Genomic DNA, 14,593 nt, shown 5'->3' on the forward strand with positions numbered 1-14,593 from the left:
ATCAAACCAAGTTGTGAATATACTTGATAATATCACAAATAATCACCGTTTACAAGTTAGAAAACAATGGTATATAATATTTGGGAGGAAACGCATTATTGTTGTGATTTAGGTTATGATATCAAATCATTTTGATTTTTTGAAATTCGCAATTTAATACACATTTTATGGCAAATGATTAAAAATTGATATTTTTGATATTTAACAGTACTTGAAGTAAACTTTATAAATCTAATGATTTATACTTAAACTGTATGTAGGTGGGATGAAAAGCCGACGATCAATTGAAAAATTTGACCTTTCGTATTGAAGATATGGATTTTTTTTCCCAAAACACCAAAAAAATTTGGTCTTTTGGGGAAAAAATCCATATCTTCAATATGAAAGGTCAAAATTTTCAATTGATCGTCGGCTTTTCCTCCCTGCTACATACACTTTAAGAATATATCATTAGATTTATATAATTTACTTCGAGGACTGTTATATATCAAAAATTTGAAAAATATCAAATTTTTATAATTTGTCATAAAATTTGTATTATATTGTGATTTAAAAAATGAAAATTATTTGATATCAGAAAGACATGCTTCGTATTCAGAATTCAATTCGATAGGTCTGAGGTGCTCTCATGTCCCACAAAAAATACTGTCGAAACGCAATAAACGCTCATTTTGGATCCCTTAATTTACTGAGCTGTTTCCAACGTGCGGTGTCAAACCTGTTTTTGGAATCATTATTAGTCCTACTCGAAAGTGAAGCAGGCATTCTTTCTTTACTTAAAAATATTAAAATTAATGATGTTCCATTTTCACCATAAAATGTTATTATAATACGCCAAGTCTGTCGGGGCCTGTCAGCCTATTTTCTCGGAGATTAGGGGTCGCACGTTCCTCAAACTTGGTGGGTAGGTGCGACTTGGCGCGAGCCAGACCAAGTTTGCATTTGCTAGTATATTACTACCCCGGGGACCCCGTCCTGGGGTCTTCTCTCTTAATCCCCATAGGTTGCCATGGCCAGTCTCTCTTATTACACCATGACCAGGTAACTAACACGTGAAATTTAATGGGAACGACCAACGATGCAAGACAAAAAAAATGTCAAGGTCATTTTGGGGTCATTCGAGGTCATATCGCCATAGATTGTGACGGTTTCATGAAATTTGGTGAGAACGACCCGGATACAAGACAAAATATGTCAAGGTTATTTTGGGGCCATTCGGGGTCATCCGGGGTCAAATCGCCATAGATTGTCGCAGGTTCATGAACTTTGGTGGGATGGACCGCCGATGGGAGACCAAAATTGCCAAGGTCATTTTGGGGTCATCCGGGTGTCAAATCGCCATAGATTGCAGGTTCTGGAAATTTGGTGGCATTGACCACTGATGCGAGACCAAAAATGGCAGTCATTTTGGGGTCATTCGGGGTCATCCGGGATCAATAGATTGTTGCAGGTTTATGAAATTTGGTGAGAACGGTCAACGATGCAAGACAAAAAAAATGTCAAGGTCATTTTGGGGTCATCGGGGTCAAATTGCCATATATTGTTGCAGGTTCATAAAATTTGGTGAGAACGAAACGATGCATGACAAAAAAATGTCAAGGTCATTTTGGGGCCATAGATTGTTGCAGGTTCATGAAATTTGGTGGCATTGACCGCTGCTACGAAACCAAAAATGCCAAAGTCGTTTTAGGGTCATTCGGGGTCATCCGGGGTCAAATTGCCATAGATTGTCGCAGGTTCATGAAATTTGGTGCGATTGACCACTAGACCAGGTTAAAACTGAGCTAAGTACCACTTTTTTTAAATGGCCGCCAAAATCCAATGAAAAACATATATATGGTTAAATTAGTCACTTTAGGGGCATGTTTAATCAGATTTTGGATTTTTATTGATAGCAATAATGTACTACTAAGTCAGGTTATTAATATGAAGGTGACAAGAGGTCACAGCTGAGGGCGCTTTTTCAAAATGGCCGCCAAACTCAATGAAAAACATATATATGGTTAAATTAGTCACTTTAGGGGCATATTTAACCAGATTTTGGATTTTTATTGATAGCAATAATGTACTACTAAGTCAGGTTATTAATATGAAGGTAACAAGTCACAGCTGAGGGCGCTTTTTTTCAAAATGGCCGCCAAAATCAATGAAAATCATATTAGTCACTCAAGTAGTAGTTAATAGTTATCTTTGACATTTTGAACTGATAAAAAAGTACTTCAGGGTGGTAAAGGTAGATTCTGATTTAAAATGGCGGCAATGATGACTACCAGAATTGCCTTTTTATATTAAAGAAGACTCCAAAAGCAACTTGTAAACTAGAGTGCCGCAAAAGTGTTGCTTACAGTATTATAAATTGTCAGTTTTTGCATGGTTTCACTGATGCATTTCTCTTTGTTTTGATCCTCAGGATCACTCAAAGCGCTATTTTCTGAAAAATCTTCATAGTCATTTTCTCTACCAATAGTTCTTGGACGTCCTCGGGCATTACCGTTTCAACCCATTTAGGTTCCATGTTTTCGTTCCACCCATTGTCAACAATGTTTCCACCCGTATACAGTGACATCTCCTGCTCTCCACTCTATTGCAATGAAATTTGTGCGAAGGATATGAAGCGCCAGAGCCTGCTTACATGGTGGTAGTAAGGATATATTTGTAATCTTTTTATCTTTTGAAAACTTTTGATCAAAAATATCGTATCTTGCTCCGTTGACATCTTTGCCATTCACTCCGTATAGAAGTGAAACGTACTCCTCTAGCTCTTTGCATAAACTTTCTGACGGAAAATCTAATACTCCAATGCTGCAGAATGTGTCCACAAACTTTGGCTTTGACTCCAGAAGCTTCCAGGGGGTCTACCAGCACTGACGTTTCCCCTTACAAAAAAAAAGCTGAGTTGTAATCATTGCCAGTGAATGCGTGAAATCCAATCAGGGATGACTTCTTAGCTGCTAGTCAATATCGTTAAATTTAAAGGCCTTGTCTCCATCATGAACGAAATGGGATAAAGAAATGACTGCAATGTCTATGTCTCCCGAATGTAAACGGATGATTGCTATACCTTTACTGCATGCTTTGCATGCAAGATGACACAAAGGCCTTTAAATCGAGCGATATTGACTTAACAGCAGCTCAGAAGTCATTGGATTTCACGCATTCACTGGCAGTGATTACAACTCAGCTTTTTTTTGCAAGGTGAAACGTCAGTGCTGGAAGCTTCTGGAGTCAAAGCCAAAGTTTGTGGACACATTCTGCAAAATCGGACAATTTATAACACTGTAAGCAACAATTTTACGGCAATTTAGTTTACAAGTTGCTTTTGGGGTCTTCTTTAACATGTTTAATGCATAAAGGCAATTCTGGTTGTCATCATTGCCGCCATTTTAAATCAGAATCTACCTTTACCACCCTGAAGAATAAAGTTCAAAAAGTCAAAAACTATAACTTTTTTTCCAAATTAAGTAACATTTCCTGACGCTTTTTCGTTGATATCATACTTTCCTTCAATTGTTACCATTTTGAAAAAAAAGCACTCTCGCCTGTGACATCCTATTACCTTCGTATTAATAATCTGACCTAGTAATGCTTTACCGCTATCAATAACAACATCCAAAATCTGATGGAGTTTACCACTTAAGTGACTAATTTAACAATATAAATGCTTTTCATTGATCTTGGCGGCCATTTTGAGAAAAAGGCCCTCAGCTATGACCTCCTGTTACCTTCATATTAATTACCTGACTTAGTAGTACCATAGACAATAGAGAGTAGTACATTATTACTATCAACAGAATCCAAATTCTGGTTAAATATAATGCCACTGAAGTGACTATAATTTAACCATGTATATGTTTGTCATTGATTTTGGCTGCCATTTTGAAAAAAACGCCCTCAGCTGTGACCTCCTGTTACCTTTATATTAATAACCTGACTTGGTAGTAAATTATTGCTATCAATAAAAATATAAAATCTGGTTTAAATATGCCCCTAAAGTGACTAATTTAATCATATATATGTTTTTCATTGAGTTTGGCGGCCATTTTGAAAAAGCTCCCTCAGCTGTGACCTCCTGTCACCTTCATATTAATAACCTGACTTAGTAGTACATTATTGCTATCAATAAAAATCCCAAATTTGATTAAATATGCCCCTAAAGTGACTAATTTAACCATATTTTTCATTGGATTTTGGCGGCCATTTTGAAAAAAGCGTCCGCACGGAAAAGTTTACAGGTTACGGGCTTTTTACCCAAAAAAATCTTGTTCTACATGCAAAACTGGTCCAGGTAAACCACATGAGAATTTCTTGTTCTCCAAGTGGTACTTAGCTCAGTTTTAACCTGGTCTAACAGATACGAGACCAAAAAGTCATTTTGGGGTTATTCGGGGTCATCCGGGTTCAAATCGCCACAGATGTTTGCAGGTTCATAAAATTTGGTGGGATCGACCACTGATGCAAGACCAAAAATGTTAAAGTCATTTTGGGGTCATTCGGGGTCAAATCGCCATAGATTGTTGCAGGTTTATGAAATTTGGTGGGATCGACCACTGATGAAGACCAAAAATGTTTAAGTCATTTTGGGGTCATTCGGGGTCAAATCGCCATAGATTGTTGCAGGTTTATGAAATTTGGTGATTTGGGAAGGACCACTCTAGCGAAAATTTAAACTGACTGAAAACTTCTACAAACCACCCAAACCGAGAATTCTTCTGTTTTTACAAACTGTGAAAGACGGGTGACCGCCTACAATCCCGGTCATAATTGTTCGAACACTTTAACATGGGTACCTCAAATATGCCCCCATTCCCCCTGATCAATGTTGTTGGTTGTTTTTTTTGGTCATGAACCCCTAGAAACATCCAACATTGATTGGTGGGGCAGGGGGTTGTAGTAGTAGGAAATGGTTCAGACTTCACGTCAAAGAAAGCGAAATTTTAATATGTCAAGTATATCAGAAATACGGTCTCAAACAGTCCTACTTTGACACAAGTGTTCGAACGACTTATGTCCGGGATTGTAGTTTTAATTACTTGCATGGCCAAAAATTAATCCAAATTAAAAAATTTCGCACCCATCATGTGCATTTCAAATGAAATTATGGGAACCACTTTAGCATGAAAAGTAAGAAAAATGTCAATTTCATTTTGGGGTCATTCGGGGTCAAATTACCAAAGATTGTCGCAGGTTCATGACATTTAGTGAGAACAACCAGACAAAAAATGTCAAGGTCATTTAAGGCCACAGATACGAGACCAAATTAATGTCAAGGTCATTTTGGCCATAGATTGTCCATACTGCAGTTACTGTCCGTTTTCCTATACACAATACACCGTGCTCTTTCCCATTGACGCGTGACCTCTACAAATAGCCCTACGTTAAAAGTATGGGGATATGACTAGTTAACGTCGCTGTGTGAAAAATAACCGGCCAATATTAAAAGTACTCTTCTAAAGTTCTAGAAAATATAGTTTTTAACATGTCCTAAATTTTTAATTTATTTAAATGTTTGGAAATATTCGTACTTTGGTGTTTTAGTTAATGTTATAGGTAATAGTACATTGCCTAGTTAACGTCGCTGTGTGAAAAATGACTGCATCATGCACAGGTTCGTTAAATTTGTTGAGAACGACCAACGATGCAAGACCGAGGTCAAATCGTCATATATTGTCGCAGGTTCGAAAGAACAACGATGCAAGACGAAAAATGTTAAGGTCATTTTGGGGTCATCCGGGTCAAATCACCATAGATTGTTACAGGTTCATGACATTTGGTGGCATTGACCACTGCTGCGAGACCAAAAATGCCAAGGTAATTTTGGGGTTATCCGGGTTGAAATTGCCATAGATTGTTGCAGGTTCATGAAATTTGGTGAGAACGACCAACGATGCAAGGCAAAAGAATGTCACGGTCATTTTTGGGCCATTCGGGATCATCCGTGGTCAAATCGACCAAATATACCATGGTCATTTTAGACCAACGATGCAAGACAAAAATGTCAAGGTCATTTTGGGGGCATCCGAGGTCATATCGCCATAGATTGTCGCAGGTTCATAAAACTTGAAGAGAGAACGGTCATTTTGGGGTCATCCGGGGTCAAATCGCTATAGATTGTCAAAAGTTCATGAAATTTGATGAGAACGACCAACGATATCAGATAAAAAATGTCAAGGTCATTTTGGAGCCATTCAGGGTCATCCGAGGTCAAATCGCCATAGATTGTTGCAGGTTCATGAAATTTGGTGGGATGGACCGCTGATGCAAGACCAAAAATGCAAAGGTCATTTTTGGGTCATTAAGGTTTAACCGAGGTCAAATCGCCATATATTGTCACAGGCTCATGAAATTGGTGAGAACGACCAATGATGCAAGACGAAAAATGTCAAGGTCATTTTGGGGTCATCCGGGTCAAATCGCCATAGATTGTGCAGGTTCATAAAACTTGAAGAGAACGGTCATTTTGGGGTCATCCGGGGTCAAATCGCTATAGATTGTCAAAAGTTCATGAAATTTGATGAGAACGACCAACGATATCAGATAAAAAATGTCAAGGTCATTTTGGAGCCATTCAGGGTCATCCGAGGTCAAATCGCCATAGATTGTTGCAGGTTCATGAAATTTGGTGAGAACGACCAACGATGCAAGGCAAAAGAATGTCACGGTCATTTTTGGGCCATTCGGGATCATCCGTGGTCAAATCGACCAAATATACCATGGTCATTTTAGACCAACGATGCAAGACAAAAATGTCAAGGTCATTTTGGGGGCATCCGAGGTCATATCGCCATAGATTGTCGCAGGTTCATAAAACTTGAAGAGAACGGTCATTTTGGGGTCATCCGGGGTCAAATCGCTATAGATTGTCAAAAGTTCATGAAATTTGATGAGAACGACCAACGATATCAGATAAAAAATGTCAAGGACATTTTGGAGCCATTCAGGGTCATCCGAGGTCAAATCGCCATAGATTGTTGCAGGTTCATGAAATTTGGTGGGATGGACCGCTGATGCAAGACCAAAAATGCAAAGGTCATTTTTGGGTCATTAAGGTTTAACCGAGGTCAAATCGCCATATATTGTCACAGGCTCATGAAATTGGTGAGAACGACCAATGATGCAAGACGAAAAATGTCAAGGTCATTTTGGGGTCATCCGGGTCAAATCGCCATAGATTGTGCAGGTTCATGTAATTTGGTGGCATTGATCACTGCTTTGAGACCAAAAATTGCAAGGTCATTTGGGGGTCATCCGGGTTCAAATTGCCATAGATTGTCATAGGTTCATGAAATTTGGTGGGATCGACAAAAAATGTCAAGGTTATTTTGGGGTCATTCGGGGTCATATCGCCATAGATTGTGACGGTTTCGTGAAATTTGGTGAGAACGATCAACGATGCAAGACAAAAAAAATGTCAAGGTCATTTTGGGGCCATTCGGGGTCATCCGGGGTCAAATCGACATAGATTGTTGCAGGTTCATGAAATTTGGTAGAAACGACTAACGATGCAAGACAAAAATGTCAAGGTCATTTTAGGGTCATTTCGGGTCATATTGCCATAGATCGTCGCAGGTTCAATAAATTTGGTGAGAACGACCAACGATGCAAGACAAAAAAAATGTCAAGGTCATTTTGGAGCCATTCGGGGTCATTTGAGGTCATATCGCCATAGATTATCGCAGGTTCATGAAGTTTGGTGGGATGGGCCGCCGATGCGAGAGCAAAAATGCCAAGATCATTTTGGGATCATTTAAGTTTGTCCCAGGTTAAATCACCATAATCAGGTTCATAAAATTTGGTGAGAACGACCAACAATGCAAGACAAAATCCGTCAAGGTCATTTTGGGGCCATTCGGTGTCAAGTCGCCATAGATTGTTGCAGGTTTATGAAATTTGGTGGGAAGGACCACTCTGGCGAGAATGTAAACTGACTGAAAACTTCTACAAATCACCCAAACCAAGAATTCTTCTGTTTTTACAAACTGTTAAAGACGCGACGGGTGATCGCCTAGTTGTTATTACTTGTAGGGCCAAAAATTAATTCACATGCATTTCAAATGAAATTATGGGAACCACTTTTGCAGGAAAAGTAAGAAAAATGCAAACATTCATCAATTAACTTTGGAGGCATTTTGATGAACAGTTTCACACAAAGTGGTTTTTATTATTGTTATCATTTATCTTTTTACTCTGAAAAGCAATTTTTGTGAACCGCCCACTTTTGGTGGATTTAGGCCTCCGCCCTATACAGGCTTGCCCCGGCAAAATTCCAGCTGCGCAGTGGCGGCGCAACGGGGGGGAGGGCAAGGGGCATTCCCCAATTTTTTCTTGCCCCCCCAGTTCTGAGGCAAAAAAACCCAAATTACGTAAATTTCCGCTTTTTGCGGCAATTTTGCGCAAAATTTGTCGATTTTGCCCCCCCCTGAAATCCCCTTTGCCCCCCCCCCCCAAAAAAAAATTCCTGGTGCCGCCACTGCAGCTGCATCACTGCGTCTCTTATGTATTGCCTCGTTCTTTACCTTTTCCTGTGAATAAAACAACGTTGTTAGCTCTTGCTTTCAGTTTAATTTAGACAATTTTGCTCTCATCTTTACAACCATAAAAAGTGTCGTGATTAATTGATTCAATTAAATTGTTGCAAGATAATAAAAAATAAAAGAATATGATGGTCCATATGGTTCATCGCAATTTAAAATATTTTAAAATTTCCACGCGCTGGCATTTTATGTTTCTGTTTTCCTTTATTGTTAAGTGTTCATACGGCAGTTTCCAAAATTTCTCTATACCAAATTGAAATGATTGATATTGATTCTACTAATTTGTTTTTATTCATCTAAAAAAGATAATACAGAATTGATACAAAATTTATACAAAAATTTTGCCGGATTTCTTGAAGTGGCATACCGCACAAAACTTGATGTAAGACGATTTGTTATGTTTTTGTGTCTTTCCTTTAGCCAATGCGCAACATTTGCTGAGGTCTTTTTTTGCCGCGTTGTTTCTGTCAATCACATAAAGATAATTTAATCTCGAGATATACTTACTTCAGTGGCGTAGCCAGTGGGGGGCCAGGGGGGCCGGTGCCCCCCGCTCGTCATGACCAAAAAAATTTGGGGTCAACAAATCACAACTTCCGTCGGTAAAAAATATTTCCGTCGGTACATTTACAAGTTGTGCCCCCTCGGTTCCAAAATCCTGGCTACGCCACTGACTTACTTAACAACGAAAGGGTAAAATCACAATTGTGCCACTTTTACTAGGGAAGAGGTATACGTGTAAATCAATGATAGCATCAAGTTTATCAAGAGTTCCTTCGTGAAATCAAAAGAATGCATCAATTACGCAACAATACAAAATTGTTTTTAGTGTTTTGTCATGATAAAGGTATATGATTCTCTTTTTCCACTTACGACAAATTAAACGATAAATAAATATTTCACATTCTGCTGTAAAATTAAATACATGTGCATGTCAATGATTTTACCATGGTAAATACTGATCTCTTTATCATTCAAGACATGTTAAAAGACAAACAAATATTGCACACTTATAGGTTAATGATCTTTGACAAGTTCATGAAATTTGACAAGTCAATGAAATTAGACAAAATAATGAACGCACGCTGGTGTTGATGCGTCTAATGCACGAGCCCCAAAGGGGTAGTGCATTAGACGCATAAACATCCGGCTATCATTGATTTACATGTACAGCCCTATTCCCTAGTAAAAGTGGCACAATTGTGATTTTACCGTTTCGTTGTTAACTAAACATATTTAGAGATTAAAAAGAGCAAATTAAACAGAACAAACGGTATTTGAGAGCTAAGACTGTGCCCTTGACGTTGATGTACGTATCATGTCACAACGGTATTTTCTAATTCCCACAGAGGGCGCTTTTTTAAAATTTTAATCGCATTGTGCAGCTTTGGAATCAGCTGCCTTTGTCTACATGGACAGTCGGTTCCTTTTCTTCCTTCAAATCCTGGGTGGTTGAATTTTTGAATACTCATCTTGCTCAAACTTTTTGTTCTTTGAATACATGGTCTTGGAGCTCTTACTGCAGATGCTCGAATTGCAGGCTTACATAATTTGGGATGGGCTGTGTTTTTTTTCCCCACATATTGTTTTCAAAAATCGAAAGGTGGGATGGTTAGTGATTTTGCCCTATTCTTTTCTGTGGCATTTTATTCTATTTACTTTGTCTTGATTAGTATGTGCAATATTTATATATAATATACTTGTCTTTCAGTCTTTGTAATTGTATATGAGCCAGTGATGAAGCATAATAAATAAATAAATAAATAAATAAATAAATAAATAAATAAATAAATAAATAAATAAATAAATAAATAAATAAATAAATAAATAAATAAATAAATAAATAAATAAATAAATAAATAAATAAATAAATAAATAAAGGCAGTGTAAACACGATTTTATAGATTTGAGTTGTAGGTAAAAGCATATTGACAAAGAAATTGGAAATAAACCCGTATATCTCGCTGAGCTCTAGATGGAATAATAATAATAATGCAATTTAAAAAAATCCTGCACCAAAAATGATAAAACACTAGAATTGACCATATGGATCAAGATGACTGAAATTTTTAAATGGGCTTGAATTTTACGTTTTCTTTACTTTCTGTTTATATTTTGTGCTTATGCGTATACCAGTATTTAAAACAAACAATATTCGCTTCAAATTACTATGATTAATTGATTCAACTAAAATTATTATTCAAGATAAATTATTCAAGGCAAAACCTCGTTGTAAATATAGCAGACCCGGGAGCAGACCCCTCCAATTTCTGGCCATTATTTTGCAAAAGTGTTTCAGAATTCTGTTGACCTTAACACAACAAATTTAGCTTCTGTACAAGTTGGGATATGTGTAAGGCCCTGTATCGATAGCCGGGATCGATAGGCTGTTCCCTTGTGGCGTGTGCCCTTGTTCCGTGTTCACTTGTTCCCATGTGACCTGCCACACAGACGGCCACTAAGCAAAACAAAGGTTCGTTGTCTGTGTGGCAGGTCACATGGGAAAAAGTGAACACGGAACAAGGGCACACGCCACAAGGGAACAGCCTATGTATACAAGGCCTTAAGGCATCGTATCCATCGTATCCATAGGCTGTTCCCTTGTGGCGTGTGCCCTTGTTCCGTGTTTACTTTTTCCCATGTGACCTGCCACACAGACAACGAACCGTAGCGGCCACTAAGCAAAACAAAGGTTCGTTGTCTGTGTGGCAGGTCACATGGGAAAAAGTAAACACAGAACAAGGGCACACGCCACAAGGGAACAGCCTATGGATACGAGGCCTAAACGTTACAAATATGCCAAACGTTTTGAAAAATGTCCATACATAAATCTTCTGCTCCTGTTTGAATACTCTCCAACACCCCTAAGTGGAGTCAAGCGGAAAGGAATTTAGTGTGTGTGCACTGAGTCTAAACTCAGTATAGACGAATCCAACGAGCCAAGTCATGGTCAGGATTTGGTCGGCCATTATTGGGTCCCCGGTGCACCAAGCTGGTGTTGTGACTGCCCAATTGGTACGGGTGGATTAAAGCCGCTTAAAAATCGATGTTATATTGTGTTGTAAACTTTCATCATTCTTTTGTCTAAGTGCAACACGTGTGATGGAATGCAGTTAAAAATTCCCGCCAAGGACGCATCATTTCACGTTTTAGGTAAGATATATTCCCGGCATATACTCAGTGGGGACTCAGACATGGCTGCCAATGAGGTGTAGGAATGCGTGAAATTGGATTCGTCTATAGAGTTCTATAGGCTTCCTTAACCCTAACAGGACTGTGTAAGTTTTTGTGTACTATATACAAAATACTACTCGATATATGCGCTGTTCCTGCGTGCATCCCACGTGGTGTGATGACGCATTCGCCTTAAGTGATACCGGTATAGGCGGTATCTTCTTTACCAAGTGGAGGACCAAAGATGTTTACATGTATAGTGTCACTCACACCCAGCGCGTGCACTGAATGGTTTATAGTTCTATTGTGTCCGATTTGAGCGCTGACATAATTGGAAAATGTTGCCAATCAATATTCATGAGTGTGTACATTCAACTTCCAGTTTTCAAAATTGGGTGACTTGTGTTTGGCAGGTGTGAAATACATATGACTGGGCATATCAATTACGTAACGCATAAAGGCATTGACATTATCTAATGGCTGCCTAGAGCTGTTATGTGTTTAGTCTATACACTCACTGCAAAAACAGTGAAGTGAAGACAAGAATATGTTTAGAAACGTTATGTTTAGAATATGGATATCAGATGTTTAGAAATTGAACACCATCACTGACCAATGTTCAGAAATTTTGACACATGATGTTTAGCTTCTAAACTTGTTTACAAAGTGAAGGCAAAAATTGTGTTTAGAAAAGTATTTAATTTCTTCCTCTTTCTCTCTTCCTCCAGGATCCTCTCATTCTCCATATCCCCTTCTCCCCTTCTCCCCATGCCTCCCTCATCCAATCCTAAGCCTTCTTAAAGGGGAAGCTAGATCCCCCCGATACGCCACTGTTTCCATGCCAATCTCCTTCTTGAAATAAAGTTAGATGGAAATTTGTGAAAAAAACATTTATAGGCCTAATGCTTAAACATATGTTACCATTATACAGTACTATACTATAGACACGTGGACCTGGCAGCCTATTAATTAATACATTCGATCTTATGTGTAATCGATTAGCATGCAAAAGCATTCAATTTATTTAAATGAAGCGCCTAAAGTCAGGTAGGTGATAACGAACTGTACATGTACATCGACGGCTAAAGTGTGTCTTTTATGCTTTCGGCAAGGAAAGTAGTTCTATATACCAATACAGCGGGAATTTATACTTGAAATACGAAATTAATAAAATGTCTTTACAATGTATGTCTTTTAAAATCGCTTTTGAAGAGATGGCGCTATTACGATCGCAGAGTAGGCCTATGATCCAGGTGAAGAGCGACATGATTTCATGCGACACTATTGATCCAAAAAGTTGCTTTGTCGATCAAGGAACCAGGAACTTCATCGATAAACATGGTTTCTTATTTTAAAAAAAATAGGGATGGTCTCTTATCCCTGGAAAATCTAGCGTGGTAGTTGCAATTGACATTTGTTGTAAGTGTTATTTAAAACATTTACCTTTACAAAAATCCAATAAAATCCCGTGCGTATAGGCTTGTCATCTTTGGTCATGTTTTTGTATACTGGGCACCTAAAAGGGTGGCTTTGTTGCATTCTTACTCATCAAGACGTGTTTACATGCATGTAGCTTGTTTATTTGATATTTATTATGAGCTTGTTTAGTACTATTTTTTTCCTTAGACATTTGTCTTTCAATTTCTGAAACAAAAAAATTTCCCGATTTTCATTAGTACTAATTACTGTAACTCGTTAAGTCTAATTAATCAGGGGTGGCTCATGTGGCGGAGGATCATGTGGCGGAGGATCACAATGCTGTACAATGGTGATCCTCCGCCACATAATCTTCAATAAACATTAATGATGGATTTCTACTTATCTGTACTTGATCTCAGCCAAGTGATATCATATTTAGCATTCATTGCCTCAGTATATATGTGTTAATTAGACAATTAAAAATTAAAAATTACTTGTTGCTACATTAATAAAGTTCGTTGCCCTCCATGTAGGCCTATTTGAATAGGGATTTAATGTAGGCAACATTGCAAAGGGTGCTATGGACAAACGAAACATGATAAAAGACTCAAATTTCTTAAGCAGACCTTGGTTGTGACCCTCTTTACTTCAGTAAACTAAAAACTAGTAAAACAAAGGAAGTTTGCGACAAATCTGAAAGAGCGCCCTCATGCTCACTTTTGATCCAAAAAGTCCATTTTACGAAAACGCTTTGTCGAATTATCTTTTAACTTTCAAAACTGGATTGTTGAGCTTATTTTACATCTAGTTACATGCCTCAATCATGAAAATTTGCATCTCCAGTACCAGATAAGGGCTGTTTTGAAGAAATTTATATAAATATTGATAGATTTTTGACCACCCTGTATTTACATAATTGAAGTACTTGACCGCTAAAAGTTCCATATGGCTGGGTGGGCAATTAAGTTAACTATATTAAACATGTGTCAAAACTTTACATTATCAAGGTATACGTCGAGGGGTGACACCCCTAACTGAATTAATATGTTCATCCTTATTTTGCTTGTTACACCCTGTATATTATATGGGTCACCCTGTATAATGACTCCCATCGTATTGTTTCTGAAATCGTCTGAGTATATGCTCTCAGAATATATACTTTTATTGGGTTCTAATGTAATCTTTTGAAGTTATAGTACCAAACCTGTAAAAGCACTTGATTTGTTTGAAAAATACACATGGTACGCAACTGGTGCCCAACATATAAAAAAACATGACCCTTTGTTTGAAATACAAAATTATCCACAAAACAAGTTCGAATGCTCTTAAAATATCAATAACCAGGCATGTAATATTGTCAGGTATTACAACCGACAGTTATATCATATTTTATTTTATTTTATTAGTTCTTATTTTTGGCTGGGGAAACCCCGTCAGTGCAAGCACTGTTTTTCAGGGGTGCCCAGGGG

This window comes from Amphiura filiformis, chromosome 13 (assembly GCF_039555335.1).
Source record: "Amphiura filiformis chromosome 13, Afil_fr2py, whole genome shotgun sequence".
Taxonomy (NCBI): domain Eukaryota; kingdom Metazoa; phylum Echinodermata; class Ophiuroidea; order Amphilepidida; family Amphiuridae; genus Amphiura; species Amphiura filiformis.